This window comes from Hemicordylus capensis, chromosome 4, assembly GCF_027244095.1.
Source record: "Hemicordylus capensis ecotype Gifberg chromosome 4, rHemCap1.1.pri, whole genome shotgun sequence".
In the NCBI taxonomy this organism is placed as follows: domain Eukaryota; kingdom Metazoa; phylum Chordata; class Lepidosauria; order Squamata; family Cordylidae; genus Hemicordylus; species Hemicordylus capensis.
Window position 1 is genome coordinate 208,353,189 of NC_069660.1, and position 15,553 is coordinate 208,368,741.

The following is a 15,553-nucleotide window of genomic DNA, read 5'->3' on the forward strand; positions in this document are numbered from 1 at the left end:
GTTTTGAATATGGATTTTACTATGACTTTGAATATTCTCCCTACCCACTCAGTTCCTTTTATTATTTTAGAAATTAGCTTGTTTTTACCTTTTCACAAAAAGTTACTCTTGAAGGACAGATTGCGTTAAAGTTAATTGCACAGAGTGTGAATTAAATTTTCTATAATCATGAAACATTGTGAGGACACAGTGCCCCTTAAGATTCAAGATGATGATATTTTTTTTCCTGTCCCAAAAAACCAAATAGTACTAATCAGTCTTCTGTGATATTTGGATAATAGTTCCAATTGTCTGTTTGATTTCATCGGAAGCCAATGATTAGGAAAGTGGGGGAGAAATAGGGGAAATGGAAAGATGAAAGTGATATGTGAGTGAGTGAGTGAGTGAGTGTAGAAGAACAGAGAGCTATTGTCAAAGCTATTTCCACCTAGCTTGGCTCTTTTCACCGGTGCTCTTCTCCTATCAGAGACATGTACCATTTGTGACCTTGAAAGTCTTATGCAGCCCACCAGCTCTGTATAGGGGCTTGCCAGATACTTAATAGTTCCCCACCATATTTAGTCCTAGGAAGACCACAAAAACAGCAGATTGATTGAACCTCTGATGGACCAATGTATATGGTTGGTAGGCTGTGTTTGATTTGGTGGCACCCAAGTTTTGCAGGCCTGTGATTTCTAATTAGGGTTGCTGACTAACCAGAAAAAATGAAAGAAGAATATAAAATGGCTGTATTTTATGTTTTGCTTTTGTTGCCAGTTGCCACCAAAGAAAGGCAAGCCCCCGCCCCATCCCCCTATTGATTTTTCAGTTACTTCAGCTGTACACCCTAGATGAAAAAACAACTTTTCCACCCCTGGACCTGGCAAAATCTGCTGGGCTCTGTGCTAGGGTTGTGCGCACGCATTTGATGCAGGGTGCTTCACTATCCAAGCTTAATTACTGTGTGCAGAATTGACTCCGACTGGCACAGCCCACCTCGAGCAGCCCGCACCTTGATTCTGTTTGGACTCCTGCCCTTTGTTGTCTTCTATCCTGTTTCCCTCCCCAGACCAAAAATGAAAGAAAGAAAGAAAGAAAGAAAACAAAACCTCACCTTGTGAAAGGGGAACAAGATAGCAGGTGACGCAGAGGTCCATTCTCCTGCAGGCCTTGGGGCTCCCAGATTCCCTCCCGGGTGGGTGTGGAGGAGTTGTGGGCCACTGCTGGACTGCCCATGCTGTCTGTGCCATGCCAGAGACACCTGGTTGGCACACAGGGGCAGCCTCCTCTGCCTGGAGATGCCAGCTGCCTCCCTCCATCTGTTCCCCTTTGGTGGGGCTCAGCCCACCGACGGGCTGCAAAACACCTCATCTCCTTCAGTGACCCCCTCATCCACTTCTTCCTGTGCTGGAGATATGCCTGCTGTTGCTGCCCTCCCGCCTTCCCCTCCACATTGGCCCACTGCCGACTGGCTCTGTAGCTGGCTGGTGCTCTCCCTCAACCACTGCCTTGCACGCCTTTGTCTCTCACCGCCTTCCTGCTCCCTCGTTCTCTCCTGCATGCTGGCGGAGGCTGAGCACAAGTTGCGCCGTGCGACCATGCCTGCTTGTGCCTGTGTGGCCCCCACTTTGGCTTTTTTGCAGTAGGCACGTGGGTGGCAACAGAGTAGGGGGAAGGAATGCAGAGGCAATGGGAACTAGCCCCAGTGAGACCAAGCTGTCCTGGGTGCCTACACACCAAGATGTCCAAATTCAACCCCTTGTCTCACCATCACCACACATGCACTGACACCATTTGCATGCTGACAGCAGCATACCATCAGTATGGCAGATTAAGTGGGACAGCAGCGCAGCTGCTGCTTTAAAGTTAGATTTAAAGAATGACAGTGCCACAATGGGGTGGTGTGGGGCGCCGGCAGCTCATCAGAGGAGCAGGTAGGACCTGCCTGCCTCCTTTTAAAGGTGCCCCTTGCCCCGTGCCAAAATGTTTCAGCTGCAGGAAGCCAAATCATTTCAGCGCCTCCCCAAAGAGGCACCAAAACGATTCGAGCATATCTCTACAGGGCTGTTCGCTCTTTCAGAGGCGTAACTAGGGAAAATGGCGCCCGGGGCAAGCACTGAAATGGTGCCCCCCCATGCCCCCAACATACTACATTATACTTAGGTTTTTCCTCACAAGCGCCCACCGCCGCCGCCAAGCCAGGCCACTGACTGGCCGCCAGGCAACAGCAAAGCAATGGGGGGGGCGCGGGCGGTGCGGAAGGGACCGCTCGTGGGGGAGGGGGTGCCGACGCGCTCCCTTGACTGCTGCAGCGCTGCTGCACTGAGCAGGAAACATTTGTATTAACAAAAAATAAAAAAAAATTGTCATGGTGGCGCCCCCCATGTGACCAGAAAAGATGGCGCCCGGGGCACGTGCCCCCCCTGCCCCCCTATAGTTACGCCTCTGCGCTCTTTCCCTACTCTGTGCCTTCATTCTGCCCCCGAACCTGCTCATGGTTTTATGTAGGGCTTCATCCAGTTGCCATTGGGTGAAGGTTATTTATTTCAAATGTTGACAACCCTGTATCTACTAGAAGCAGTCCTAAGAAGTACAGATAATATTTATGAAAGATAAGCAGGGTGCCCTAAAAAGAAATAAAAAACTGGCCAGAGTAGCCAAGGACAAAAAAAACCCTGTAGTTTAGCACATGGAGGAGGAGTAGGTCACCCTAAATTGGTGACGGGCAACTGGATAACTAATATATTTATAGATTATTACTATTATTTTATTTTATTGTTTATTTAAAATATTTATACCAAACCTCTCCAGTACTTTACTGCTGAGGGTGGATTACAACATTAATAAAAAATATACATGATAACCCAATAAAGATTAATAAAATTTTAAAAAGTTAGAAGACCAAGCTAAGACCACATTTAAAGTTATAAATTGTAAATACAAAACTAAAAACTAAGAATTCCACGAGAAATAGCAGCAGATAAAATATTTAAAGCCACTCTAAAAAGATGTGTCTTCAATCGTTTCTTAAAAACACTGAGGTAGGGAGCATGGTGAAGCTCTTCTGGGAGTGCGTTCCAAAGCCGAGGGGCCACAACAAAAAGGCCCTGTCTCTAATCCCAGCCAGCTTCCTATATTCTTGTGTTCCTATGATTGAATCTCTGAAGTTTCCAAATGTGTACTCGCCATGGATATTGCCAATAAATAGTGTGATTCGATTTCACCTCGGATCAAATTGCAAAAGTTTGAATTGGTTCATTAAACTAGCCAGCCATTGCCAACCAGTTCAACAAATCAAATCAAAAATTCGCAAAAAAATTGTGATTCACCCAAGCGAATGGGAACATGAATCACCCCATTGTTCCCCATGGGTAGGTCCTAAGGACACCAAAGTGGGTTGGGTGGCAGGGTATGATGGGTGATAACTACCACCCAACCCACAAAAGAAACAGACAAGCAGGCAATTTTTAATTAAAAAAATAAAACCAAAATCCCCATAGGATCCTATGCAGTTTAGGGTTTTTTAAAGTTAAAAATTGCCCACTTTACAGTTTATTTTGTGGGTTGGATGGTAGGTAGCACCTATCACACCATGACAACCAACTCACTTTGGTATCCCTAGGACCTACCCATGGGGAACAATGGGGTGATTTAAGTTCCCCATTGTTCCCTATGCACAAAACAAGTGCACCAATTCTGAACACTGCCTTGACAAACACTGCAGAATAGAAGCACACACAGCTCCTCCCAACACAGAACACCACATTTTGCCAGACACACAGTCCAACAATGGCCAAAAAAGAATAACTGACCCAGAACCCACTGCCAGCCACAGTGCTTGCACTGCACTAATATCATTGGCACAGGTTGGTCTCTCTCACACACAATTATGACTCCATCCTACTTGCAACAGCTGCCAGAGCACAGCAGCACCCTTAGCAACCAGCAGACATTGCTATAAGCTCAACTTGAATGTCTTCAGCCACATTTTGACTGGCGCAGTGGGGAAGTAACTTGCGTAGGAAGCAAGAGGTTGCTGGTTCGAATCCCCGTTGGTATGTTTCCCAGACTATGGGAAACACCTATATCAGGCAGCAGTGATATAGGAGGATGCTAAAAGACATCATCTCATACTGCACAGGAGATGGCAATGGTAAACCCCTCCTGTATTCTACCAAAGAAAGTCACATGGCTCTATGGTTGCCAGGAATCGACACCAACCCGATGGCACAACTTTACCTTTACACCTTGCAATGCAGATTGCAGAGCAGTGAGTGAGGAACAAGTTAGTCTCAAGGCCAGATATGGAGCTCATCACAGCAATCACCAAGAAATATTACAGACAGAGAGAGATCCAGGAAAACGACATGGTTATGGCAGCAATTGGTAGCACAACATTATACTCAGTGCTGAGAAAAGAAAACCACAAAATCAAACCTTCCTTGATTTCTTCCTCCTCTCCTGATGTCAGCTCTCTCTGCCTCCCAGTCAAATTCCCTTCTTTTTGTTCCCCCCTTGTCAACCTGAGATCCAGCATAACACTTATAGCAGCAATAGGTACAAAGCATATACTCAGTGCTGAGAAAAGAAAACCACAAAATCAAACTTTCCTTCCTTCCTTCCTTCTTTCCATCCCTCCCTCCCTCCCTCCCTTCTGTCCTGATGTATCGTCTTCTTCAAAAGGGCTTTCTCTCTCTCTCTGCCTCCCAGTCCCTTCGAATATATATTTTAAAATTCCCTCCAGTTGCCCATGCCAGTACTTGATAACAAGCCAACCAAGGAGATCTCAAGCCAATCAGAAGCCAGTCCCAGAAAACCAATAAGCAATGGGGGGAAGCCCACCAAAATGGCCACTCGAATCACACTAATTGATTCATGCCGAATTGGGACTTGTTCAATTTGTGATCAAATCCGTGAATCACCCCCGATTCGAAGTGAATCGATTCATACACAATTCAGATTGCACATCCCTACTAATTTTGACATGAGCTCAGAAAAAAAGTTGTTTTTAAAGGAAGGGACAAGGCTGGAGTCAGAAACACTGGATGCTGCTTTCCCCCCGAAGCAAGGGGAACATTTGACCCACTTGCTAGAAACAGGGTGTTGCTTTTGGTGATTGATTGATTAAGTGCCGTCAAGTCAGTGTCGACTCTTAGCAACCACATAGATAGATTATCTCCAGGATGATCTGTTTTCAACTTGGCCTTTAAGGTCTTGCAGTGGTGCATTCATTGCTGCTGTAATCGAATCCACCCACCTTGTGGCTGGTCGTCCTCTTCTTCTCTTTCCTTCAACTCTTCCCAGCATTATGGACTTCTCAAGGGAGCTGGATCTTTGCATAATGTGTCCCAAGTACAATAGTTTGAGCCTGGTCGTTTGTGCCTTGAGTGAAAATTCTGGATTGATTTGTTCTATGATCCATATGTTTGTTTTCCTGGCTGTCCATGGTATCCACAAAAGTCTTCTCCAGCACCAAAGTTCAAAAGCGTCAATACTTTTTCTGTCTTGCTTCTTCAAAGTCCAGCTTTCGCATCCATAGAGTCTCACAGGAAAAACCATGGTCCGGACGATTCTAATCTTTGTAAGTGTAGACACGTCAAGGCATCTAAATATCCTTTCCAAGGCCTTCATTGAAACCCTACTAGTTGCAAGTCTGTGGCATATTTCTTGACTGCTGGATCCTTGACTGTTGATGGTTGATCCTAAAAGGCAGAAGCTATCCACCACTTCAGTGTCTTCAGTGTCAGTTCTGAGTTGACCCCTGCTAACTTGGCAAAGAGGCACCTTTTAATGTGGTGATTCTCTTTATTTAGCAGTGGGAGAGTAACTGGCCCTATCCACCCCTAGTACAGTACCTCCAGTGACTATTGCTGGTGTCTGTCTTACGTTTCTTTTTAGATTGTAAGCCTTTTGGGTACAGAAAGCCATTTTATTTATTTATTATTTCTCTGTGTAAACCACCCTGAGCCATTTTTGGAAGGGTGGTATAGAAATCGAATAAATAAATAAAATAAATTAGTTTAGTCCTCTTTACATTTAGCTGTAGTCCCATTTTTTCACTGTGCTCCTTGACTTTCATTACAAGAGCTTGCAGATCATCCGCGTTCTCAGCTATCAGAGTGGTGTCATCAGCGTAGCACAGGTTATTGATGTTTCTTCCTCCAACTTTAAAACCGCACTCATCTTCTTCCAATCCAGCTTCTCTCAGTATATGTCCAGCATATTAGATGCATAAATAAGGAGAAAGTATACAGCCTTGTCTTACTCCTTTGCCGATCTGTTACCAGTCGGTTTCACCATGTTCTGTCTGGACTGTGGCTTCCTGTCCTGTGTACAGGTTTCTCTTGAGAACAATGAGGTGTTCTGGGATGCCCATTTTCCTAAGGATATTCCACAACTTGACATGGTCGAAGCAATCAAAGGTTTTTCTTTAGTCTTGCTTTTGGTACCAAGACATAAATTATTGTTTGTGCTGTAGTAACTAAACCCTATACATTCATATATAGGATCAACTGGAGCTGATTATATAAGTTCATGCCTCTCTATCCCACTGAAGTACTGAATAGCCTTGTACCACAAATTCTAAGTGTTACGTATTTTCTCATTTAAAATTAATATATGTTTAGGCCTTATTGTTTTCCATTGCTAAGAAATACACACTGTTTGATTATACAGGCTTTCCATGCTTTATTTCGCAATATCCTGGTATTAGAAGTTCTTACTATCTGTTCTCACTGCCAAGGATACAGTACAGATAAAGTGTGTCAAAGTTGTTTTATGTATTTAAGCATCCTGTAGGCATTTGTTCCTCAAATGTTTCAGTCATAGTATGCTGATAACGTTTCATATCTTACTTCAGATAGGTCACCTTAAGTGGCACAGCGGGAAAATGCTTGACTAGCAAGCAGAAGGTTGCTGGTTCTAATCCCCGCTGGTACTATATCCGGGCAGCAGTGATATAGGAAGATGCTGAAAGGCATCATCTTATACTGTGCGGGCGGAGGCAATGGTAAACCCCTCCTATATTCTACCAAAGAAAACTACAGGGCTCTGTGGGCACACTTTACCTTTACTTCAAATAGGCTTAGAAACACTCAAGGGATTTCTTGAAGAATGGGCTATGCCCTCACTAGGAGTGCTGAAACTGAGAAGTGGGGTTTTAAATCCTTGATAGTTGTTGACTCATTTGCCTCAGTCTGGTGATGAAATGGCATGCAGAGGATGGGATATGTAGGAGTCAGAGGGGTGAAATGACTTGGGGTGAGGAAGAATCAGAGCTAACCAAGAGTGACGTGGTGGTGGGTGATGTGTGTTTGTGTGTAGGACCTGGACAGGAGATGGTAAAAACAGCACCAGGAATGTAAGAGCTATATCCAACAAGGCTTCTAGATGAGGGGTGGGGACCACAGATGTTCTGGTAAATTCAGAAAAAGGTACTGAGATTTTGTAAACTTGGAGAAGCACCGCTGTAGTACTGTACATTCTTTGATTCTGATCAGTTGCAGCCTCTAAATATTCAGTAACACGTTTTTAAATAAAACTGAGTGTAGGCATGAAGTTGTGACAATCTGTATGACAGGAAATCCAAGAATATATGCAGAAGAAAATGTTCATTTTTTAGAAAAGCTATTTGCAGCAAAATAGAAAGAGATAAACTATTCTCTATACTATGTGTTCAGCTATAGATTGTTTTTCCTGTAGAGGGAGTATCATCCTTAAGCTGGAGGGATTTTATACTTTTGAGAGATGACTGTATACTTTTTATAGATTCTGAGTATATAGAATAGAAAATCAAGACAGCTTTACTAAGCAGATTTTAAAGTGTTGCGTTGACATTAAGAAAATAGAAAAGAATATGGATATAATGCTTTAAAAATATCAAGCTTTTTTCTGTTTATTCGAACATGTTTATTTTAATTGACTGTTTTCATCATGCCTTTTGATTGTAATTGAGACAGGAATCTTTCCCCTTGTTGTAAGTGCTTAAGTAATATAAAATGCTAGTTTCATTTATCCTCGTATTTAAATGATTGACTGTGACAGCTTAATAGTTATCACATTCTGGAAACTGTAGACTTTAACAAACCTCATTAAACCTCCCACATTCTTAGTGACAATTGGTAGTACAAGACCTTCTGAAGAATAAGCATAAAGCATTCAGAAGCTGCATATACTTATTTTCAAAATAAGTTGGACCATCAAGTTCTCAAAGTGCTATTCTCAACCTATTATCTCATTGTGCAGATGAGAATTTATACAGTCCTGAGAAATGGGCTCTTAATGATGTGTCCCCCCCATCTTTTGTGAACATCCTTTCTTAATATTGGACACAAGGCTCAATTTAAATGTGACATCAGGGATGTAAGCTGGGGGCAGAGCGGGGGGATATCTGATTGACGTTCAGGTGCTTGGCATCTCATTTAAGATGGGTTGCCATACAGTTTTGTGACCTGGTTGAACTGATCTAGTATGTTAATGCTGTATTCATAGCAGCTGAATTAAGCTGATGCATGGAACTCCACGTGGGTATGTTTTCTTATAGGCCCAGTGTCACATTTAAATCAGGCCAGATCCAGTCTAGTTGAACACATTTAATTCCCATTGATTTCAGTAAGAGAATGTGTATCTTTTCCATTAATGTAAGTTCTTAACTTTTGATTACGTCTTCTAAAAATGGTGCTAAAACTATGAAGGGCTGACCCATGTCACTTCTTTGTTTTTGTTTTGTTTTGAAAGTTTTGACTTCCCAAAGAAATCTGGGGTACTGTATTGGCAAAGATCCCCCTAGTGGGCATTTAGCAGGAAAGTGGCTATTTGTGCACAAAGATTTTTACTATTATGATGATTAACACTTAAAGTTGATTCTCCAGTGTTCATCATTCTGTTCTGCAATGCTGTAGAACAGGTGCAAATGGAGACTATCCAGTGATGCTTCAAACATGATTTCAAAGGTGCTGGGACTATGTCAGCACTTATTGAATCGCGCTAGTGGGTGGAATGGCAGGGAGAGGCAAATCGCGAAGCACAATCTGTTTGTTCGAGCACTTTGACAACCTACAGATATTCTAAATGTAAACCAAAGAGGGAAGATGGGTGTATAACACGGTTTTGAGTAAAATGTTTATTTTTATGTGTGTCAGAGCATAAATGTGGTTCTGCACTGCCTGTTTCAGGGAGGTTCTTGTGGGTGAATTTAGGGGGGAGAAATGCAGTCATGCCCACTGCCCTTGCTCCTGCCCCATACATGCATTCAGAATAAGTTCAGCTCTGATCAGATCAAAAGCCTCTCTAGTCCAGCATCCTGTTTCCTAGAGTGGCCCACCAGATGCCTCTGAGGAGCCTACAAGCAAGACATGAGGGCATATCCCTCTGCCACCATTGTTTCCCAACAGCTGGTATTCAGAGGCATTATTGCACCTGAACCTGGAGCAAGCAGATAGCCATCATGACTGTTAGTTCAGCAACAATGATGTCTCACATCAGTTCCTGGGCACGGATTAAGTAGGACTAAATCCAGGGTCACCTTCCCCCCACTTGGTTTGTCATGACCAAAATATGAATGTATCCAGTTCATGTAAGGCTAATTGAAGTCACCCATTATTCAGCATTTTCTCCCATGGATGCCTCCCCTCCCTAGTGTCTCTGTCATGTTTTTATCCAGAAATAACCATATCCCACTGATTCTCTCCGTTCCACCAGGTTTCCATTATGCTCACTATATCTATGTTCTCATTTGCAATAAAACTCTCCTTCTTGACTTGAAGACTTTGAGTATTTGCATATAGGCAGGCAGATTGTATAAACATAGATGTGTTGTGTTGTGGTTTTGGTGTGTGCCTTTTCCCCTGCAGCCTTTTAGACTCCTTGACTGACTGTCATATACTACTTTATGCTCACTTTAAAATTCTGCACTGTCCCACATATATATATATGAAACATTTATACTCTCATTCCTTAGGAATAATTTTTCTTGAACCTGATGATGCCCAGTTCCAATCAGTTTTCTGTGAGGAGTCGGTTCAGAAGCTGCTCTGCAGTCTTTCTGATGTTATGCACCAATAGTCTGGTTCCATTTCTGTTCAAATGGAGCCCATCACTTTTCTACAGGCTTGGCTTGTTCCAAAATACTGAAAAAAATCCAAGCCCCTCCTCATAATACTATTGTCTCCCCCACACATTGACACCCTTCAGCTGCACCATGGCCCTATATGGAACAGGTAGGATTTCTGATAATGCTACCATGGAGGTCCTGGACTTCAACATATTACCAATAACATGTGGAAGAGCACTGTATATGTGCATACAAACTGAACTTCTGTAGGGGATGAGAACCAGGACAGTGAGTGTGATCCCGTTCCCCCATCTATACACATCCACTGTAAGTTTTTAAGACTGCTGCTGTCAAACAGTTATCTAGATAGCAGCCTCGTTGTCCCTAGCTACCATTTGGTTACATGGTCCTGTAAACATTTTGGACAGAAGAGAAAACATAGATAAACTGGAGTATTTTCCTGGATTAAATTCTGCTTCTCTTCCAGCTTTCTGGTTACACAAAACACACAACTGTTCTGTCTGATAGAAGATCTTGTATAAAGCAAAGACTTGCCTAGAAGCTGGCAAACCAAATGCTCTGAAATATACTTTATTTTATACACGTTTATCCTCCCTTTATATCTAACAAGTGCTCAAGCTGGATTATGGGCACAAATTCCATACACTAACCAGGTTGCAAAACATTATCATGAGACATTTAAACATAAATACATAGGCAGTGGCATTAATCTCCACAGATCTGAAGAAATAAGAGTCTTAGCAAGCTTTCCAAAGGCAAGTAAGTACTGACCCATATACAGTAGGGGTATATCAGGGGCGAGCATCCTCTAACTGGGGGACTGCTACAGAAAAGGCTCTGCTCCTTTAGCTGTACCAAATTGTGTGGGGTACCATGTGCAATCATTCATGTGCTGTGCTGCAGTTGTCTGCTGCTAACTGTTCTGTCAGGTTCTGCCAAAATCCAGGGACTTTGTGCCACATTGAGCATTTCTAGCAGCAACTTTTGATGGCATGGAGACAAACCAGCTGGTAGGGGCTGCTACATGGAGCAGCCATCATAGAGACGCAGCTTAAAGCAGTCATGAGGTGATGGTCATATTGTTTGAAGTGGCCATTAGCATGTTTGTTAATATATGATTATATAGGACATGATTAGAGATGGATACACAAAATCATTTCCTACAAGTAGTCTTCTATAAGTAGGTTAGGCTTTTAAAAAAAAGAATCCTTTATTAAACGGCATCACAGACCGTCACTTTAAGCACATCTTAAAGTATATCAGAAATGTCATTTGCTTTTACGGCTGTTTTTCCGTTTGAACCTTTTCAAGATCGATGTAAAGCAAGACCCTTCTATAAAGGCGAAGCCTTGCTTGTCTTATAATGTGAATGTTTTCATCTGCATAAAACATTGCCCTGTGGAAAGAGACCTACCTAATTTCTTTTTAAATTACTAAAAAAATAATAATTTCTTGATAATCTGATGAGGTTTGACTTTTGATGGTGATGAGTGGAATCTTCTCTTCAGCACTCAATACTGAATTATGGGGGGGGGAACACCACCCAGTTAATTTCAAACTATAAACTTCTTTTAATGCTAACAGTGCTTATTGCTTTTGTGTACATTAATAATGGCTTGCAAAATCTCAGTGAAGAATATAGTATTCTTCTCCTTCCCTGCCCCCAGATTTAAAATATATACTATAAATTCTTGAAAAGCACCTGCAAAATGTCTGATTCTGCAATATTTCCAAATTGAAAATTCTCCCAGGACCTGCTTAAACATTACAAATGCCATGCGTAAAGATCTTGAAACATCTCCTGCGTGGCAGCTACTCCATATGTGAAGTATTTCCATGCCACCAGCTGCTGCTCCCAGGAATATCTGCCAGTGGCAAGTCACCTGGTGAGCCAACCATGCTATATATATGAATCCACTGCATAGTGTTTCCACATCGAAGCTCTGACATGTAGGCCAGGCCATATGAAGTGACAAATGAGAACAACAGTTCTGTGGATAGACAAGAATGTCTAAGCTGTGGGCTTGATTGCTCATGCATTTTATTTATTTATTTATTGTTTGTTTGTTTGTTTGCACATTCCAACAGGTATTATTGGCTGGTTTGTTTTATTCAGACATCGAGTCCTTCCTAAGGACCTGGGATGCCAGAATTTTGTTATCAATATTGTTGTTGTTATAGATATTGCTGCAAAATGTAGACTGTTCTCAGTAAAGTTGCTTTTTGTAGTTGGCTGATAGTGATTTCTGTGGCCCCTATAGTGTTGAGGTGTTCTTCAAGGTGTTCTGGAATTGTACCTAGGGTGCCAATTACTACTGGGATTATTTTGGTCTTCTTCTGCCACAGCCTTTTAATTTCAATTTGTAGATCTTTGTATTTTGTTATTTTTTCTGTTTCTTTTTCTTCTATTCTGCTGTCACCTGGTATTGTTATGTCGATTATTTTGACTTGTTTTTCTTTCTTCTAGACTACAGTTATATCTAGTGTACTTTGTGGCAGGTGTTTGTCTGTAGTCGAAAGTCCCATAACATTTTTACATCTTCATTTTCTACAACTTTTTCAATTTTGTGGTCCCACCAATTTTTGGCTTCAGGTAGCTTGTATTTTTTGCAGATGTTCTAGTGTATCATTGCTGCTACCTTGTCATGCCTTTGTTTGTAGTCAGTCTGTGCAATGATGATGATGATGATGATGATGATGATGATTTATTTATTCAATTTCTATACCGCCCTTCCAAAAATGGCTCAGGGCGGTTTACACAGAGAAATAACAAACAAATAAGATGGAACCCTGTCCCCGAAGGGCTCACAATCTAAAAAGAAACGTAAGACAGACACCAGCAACAGTCACTGGGGGTGGCTGGGGGTGGATAGGGCCAGTTACTCTCCCCCTGCTAAATAAAGAAAATCACCATTAAAAGGTGCCTCTTTTCCAAGTTAGTAGGGGTCAGGGGGTCAATCATGATGATGATGATGATGATGATGATGATGATGATGACTAACTTTTCAACAAAAAGAAGTTTACAAAGCAGATCACCTAGCAAAAAGAATGAAAAGATTATTCCCTGTCCCCAAAGGGCTCATAATCTAAATAATAATGGAGGAGGAGGAGGAGGAGGAGGATCGATTATGCAAGGGAGACACCAGCAACAGCCACTGGGAGGGATGCTGTGATGGGATGAATAAGGACAGTTGCTCTCTCCTTTCTAATTATAAGAGAGCCACAACTTTAAAAGGTGCCTCTTTGCCCAATTAGCATGGGTAACAAACCACTCTCAGGAAATGGCACCTATAACTACGGGCACACCAAGTCAGTGTGCCATAACCACAGGGTTGCTCTCTGTGCAGGATTTTCAGCATCTAAATTGGTCCTAGGTTTCACAAGAGAACAGGAACAAGTGTCATAATGAGGAAATTCTTACCTTGATCAGAGTTTGATCCACATGTCACTGTCTAATTATGGAACAGGTTTTGAAGCCTTGGGAGACTTTTACACATATTTTAGTTGGTTCTGCTATCCTTTCAACAAGTTGTTCTTGCAAGTCCAAAGCAAAAGAACCCGTTGTTCCTGATGAAATATATTCAGATTTCTTCATTGTCCTTGTTCAGTAACAGCATATTTATTGTGCAAATATTTTGGCATGTTACTGTGTACAGGAAATAAAAATGTTCCTTATTTGTATAAAAAATTTGAAATATGTGTACCTGACTGACAAGCAAAGTACATAGGCACACAGAATCCTGCAGTCTCCATATATACACAAGTTTCTCAGCAAACATATGCACACTATTTTAATTGTGAATCCATCCACTTCACTGTGTGCTCACATTTTTCAAATTTCAGCCCTATTTCTGCAGATGCAGGATGAAGGATTATGCCTGCTGCAGCACCTCCACTTATATACACTTTTTTACTGCTTCTCTCTCCACTTAGCCACATTCATGATTTCACTCCAAATCATCTATATATTTAATTCTCGTAGACATGCCTCAGCCTCTGTGGGGATGCGTCCCGGCAACCCAGCTGATTGGCTGGGCAGCGGAGCGGAGGGACGCACCTGATTGGCTGAGGCACGTCTCAATGGTGGAGGACAGAGGCGGCGGCGGGCCTTGCCGGGCCATGGAGGCCAGGGCGGCGGCGGGCCTGGCGAGGCCCGGCTGCGGAGGCCGGCGGCGGCGGGCCTGGCACGAATGCGGAGGCTGGCGGCGGTGGAAGTAGTGAGCCAGGCAGCGGTCCGGCCCGGCCGCTGAGGCGAGGAGGCGGTGGCGGTGGGCCCGGATGCCAGGCGGCGGCAGGCCCGGATGCCAGGCGGCGGGCCTGGTGGCGGCAGCCGATCCAGAGACTGGGGTGAGGGGGAGAGTGGTTGCCGCCCCCAAAAAACGAACAGATGCTCTGTGCGGGGGTCGGCTTGTTTACTTAAATTTCACTAACTTTCACTATCAACTTGTTTTGTGACACAGAAAGATAGTCGTTTTAAATACCCTCCTACCGCAAACACACAAGCCATCTAATGGCGCAGTGGGGAAGAAACTTGCCAAGGGAGCAAGAGGTTGTTGGTTTGAATCCCCACTGGTAAACACCTATATCAGACAGCAGCGATATAGGAAGATGCTGAAAGGCATCATCTCATACTACACAGGAGATGGCATTGGTAAAGCCCTTCTGTATTCTACCAAAGAAAACCACATGGCTCTGTGGTTGCCAGGAGTTGACACTGACTTGATGGCACAACTTTACTTTACCCGAACACACACAATATGAAAAGGGTGCGTTCAAGCACTGGAGAGAATGGCTCACCTCCTGAGCAACAAAGCACTTGCATAATGAGCAAAGTTGCGCTAACACAACACGTTCATTCTGCTAAAAAAAAACCCAGGGACTTACACAGTTGCACAAAAGTTTCATTTAAAATGATTTGAGGCATGCTGCAGTTATGCGCTATTGTGTAAGCACAAGAATGCTTGTGGTAATGCCACACTAGTGTGGGGTGTGTGTTCCAGACTTGGAGCAAGTTGCTAGTGCAACAGCTTAGCACTAGCACAGCATCCTTCCACAAGTACTTTGTTGGAATGTCAGCCAATGAGTACACAATCTTCAAATTTTGAAAAAGAGGATTTTAAAAAATGTGGGGGCGGGGAGCATGTTCAAACAATGAGGAGATCGAAAGTGCACAGATTTACGAAAAGAGTCTTGGGACACTGTATGCTGATGTCACCAGTCTCATCCACCGTGCATCTGTGACACCTAATACAATCAGTTTTTCCACTTCAAAAGATGTGCAACTGTCATGCTTATTAGTGGAGATGCATAGCTCTTTACTAGCAGCTTTGTTTAGTGGTGTGAGTGCTACCTATATGGGAGTTCCAGCGCTTGTTGCATCAGGGCTACTTAACTACTCCAGTGACAGCTGAAGAGTCCTCCTGTGAAAACTGTGATGTCTGAAAAGGTCCTCGAACAGCTGTAATAATGGAGAATTTTGTTTCTGGTTGTGTTGTCTATTAC

General features: G+C 43.0%; 1 protein-coding gene across 24 annotated transcripts in view; it reads left to right on the plus strand.

The window, feature by feature from the left end:
* Positions 1–15,553, plus strand: part of FARS2 (phenylalanyl-tRNA synthetase 2, mitochondrial) — a 393,182-nt gene that overhangs the window by 289,573 nt on the left and 88,056 nt on the right. The gene's annotated exons all lie outside the window — the stretch shown is intronic.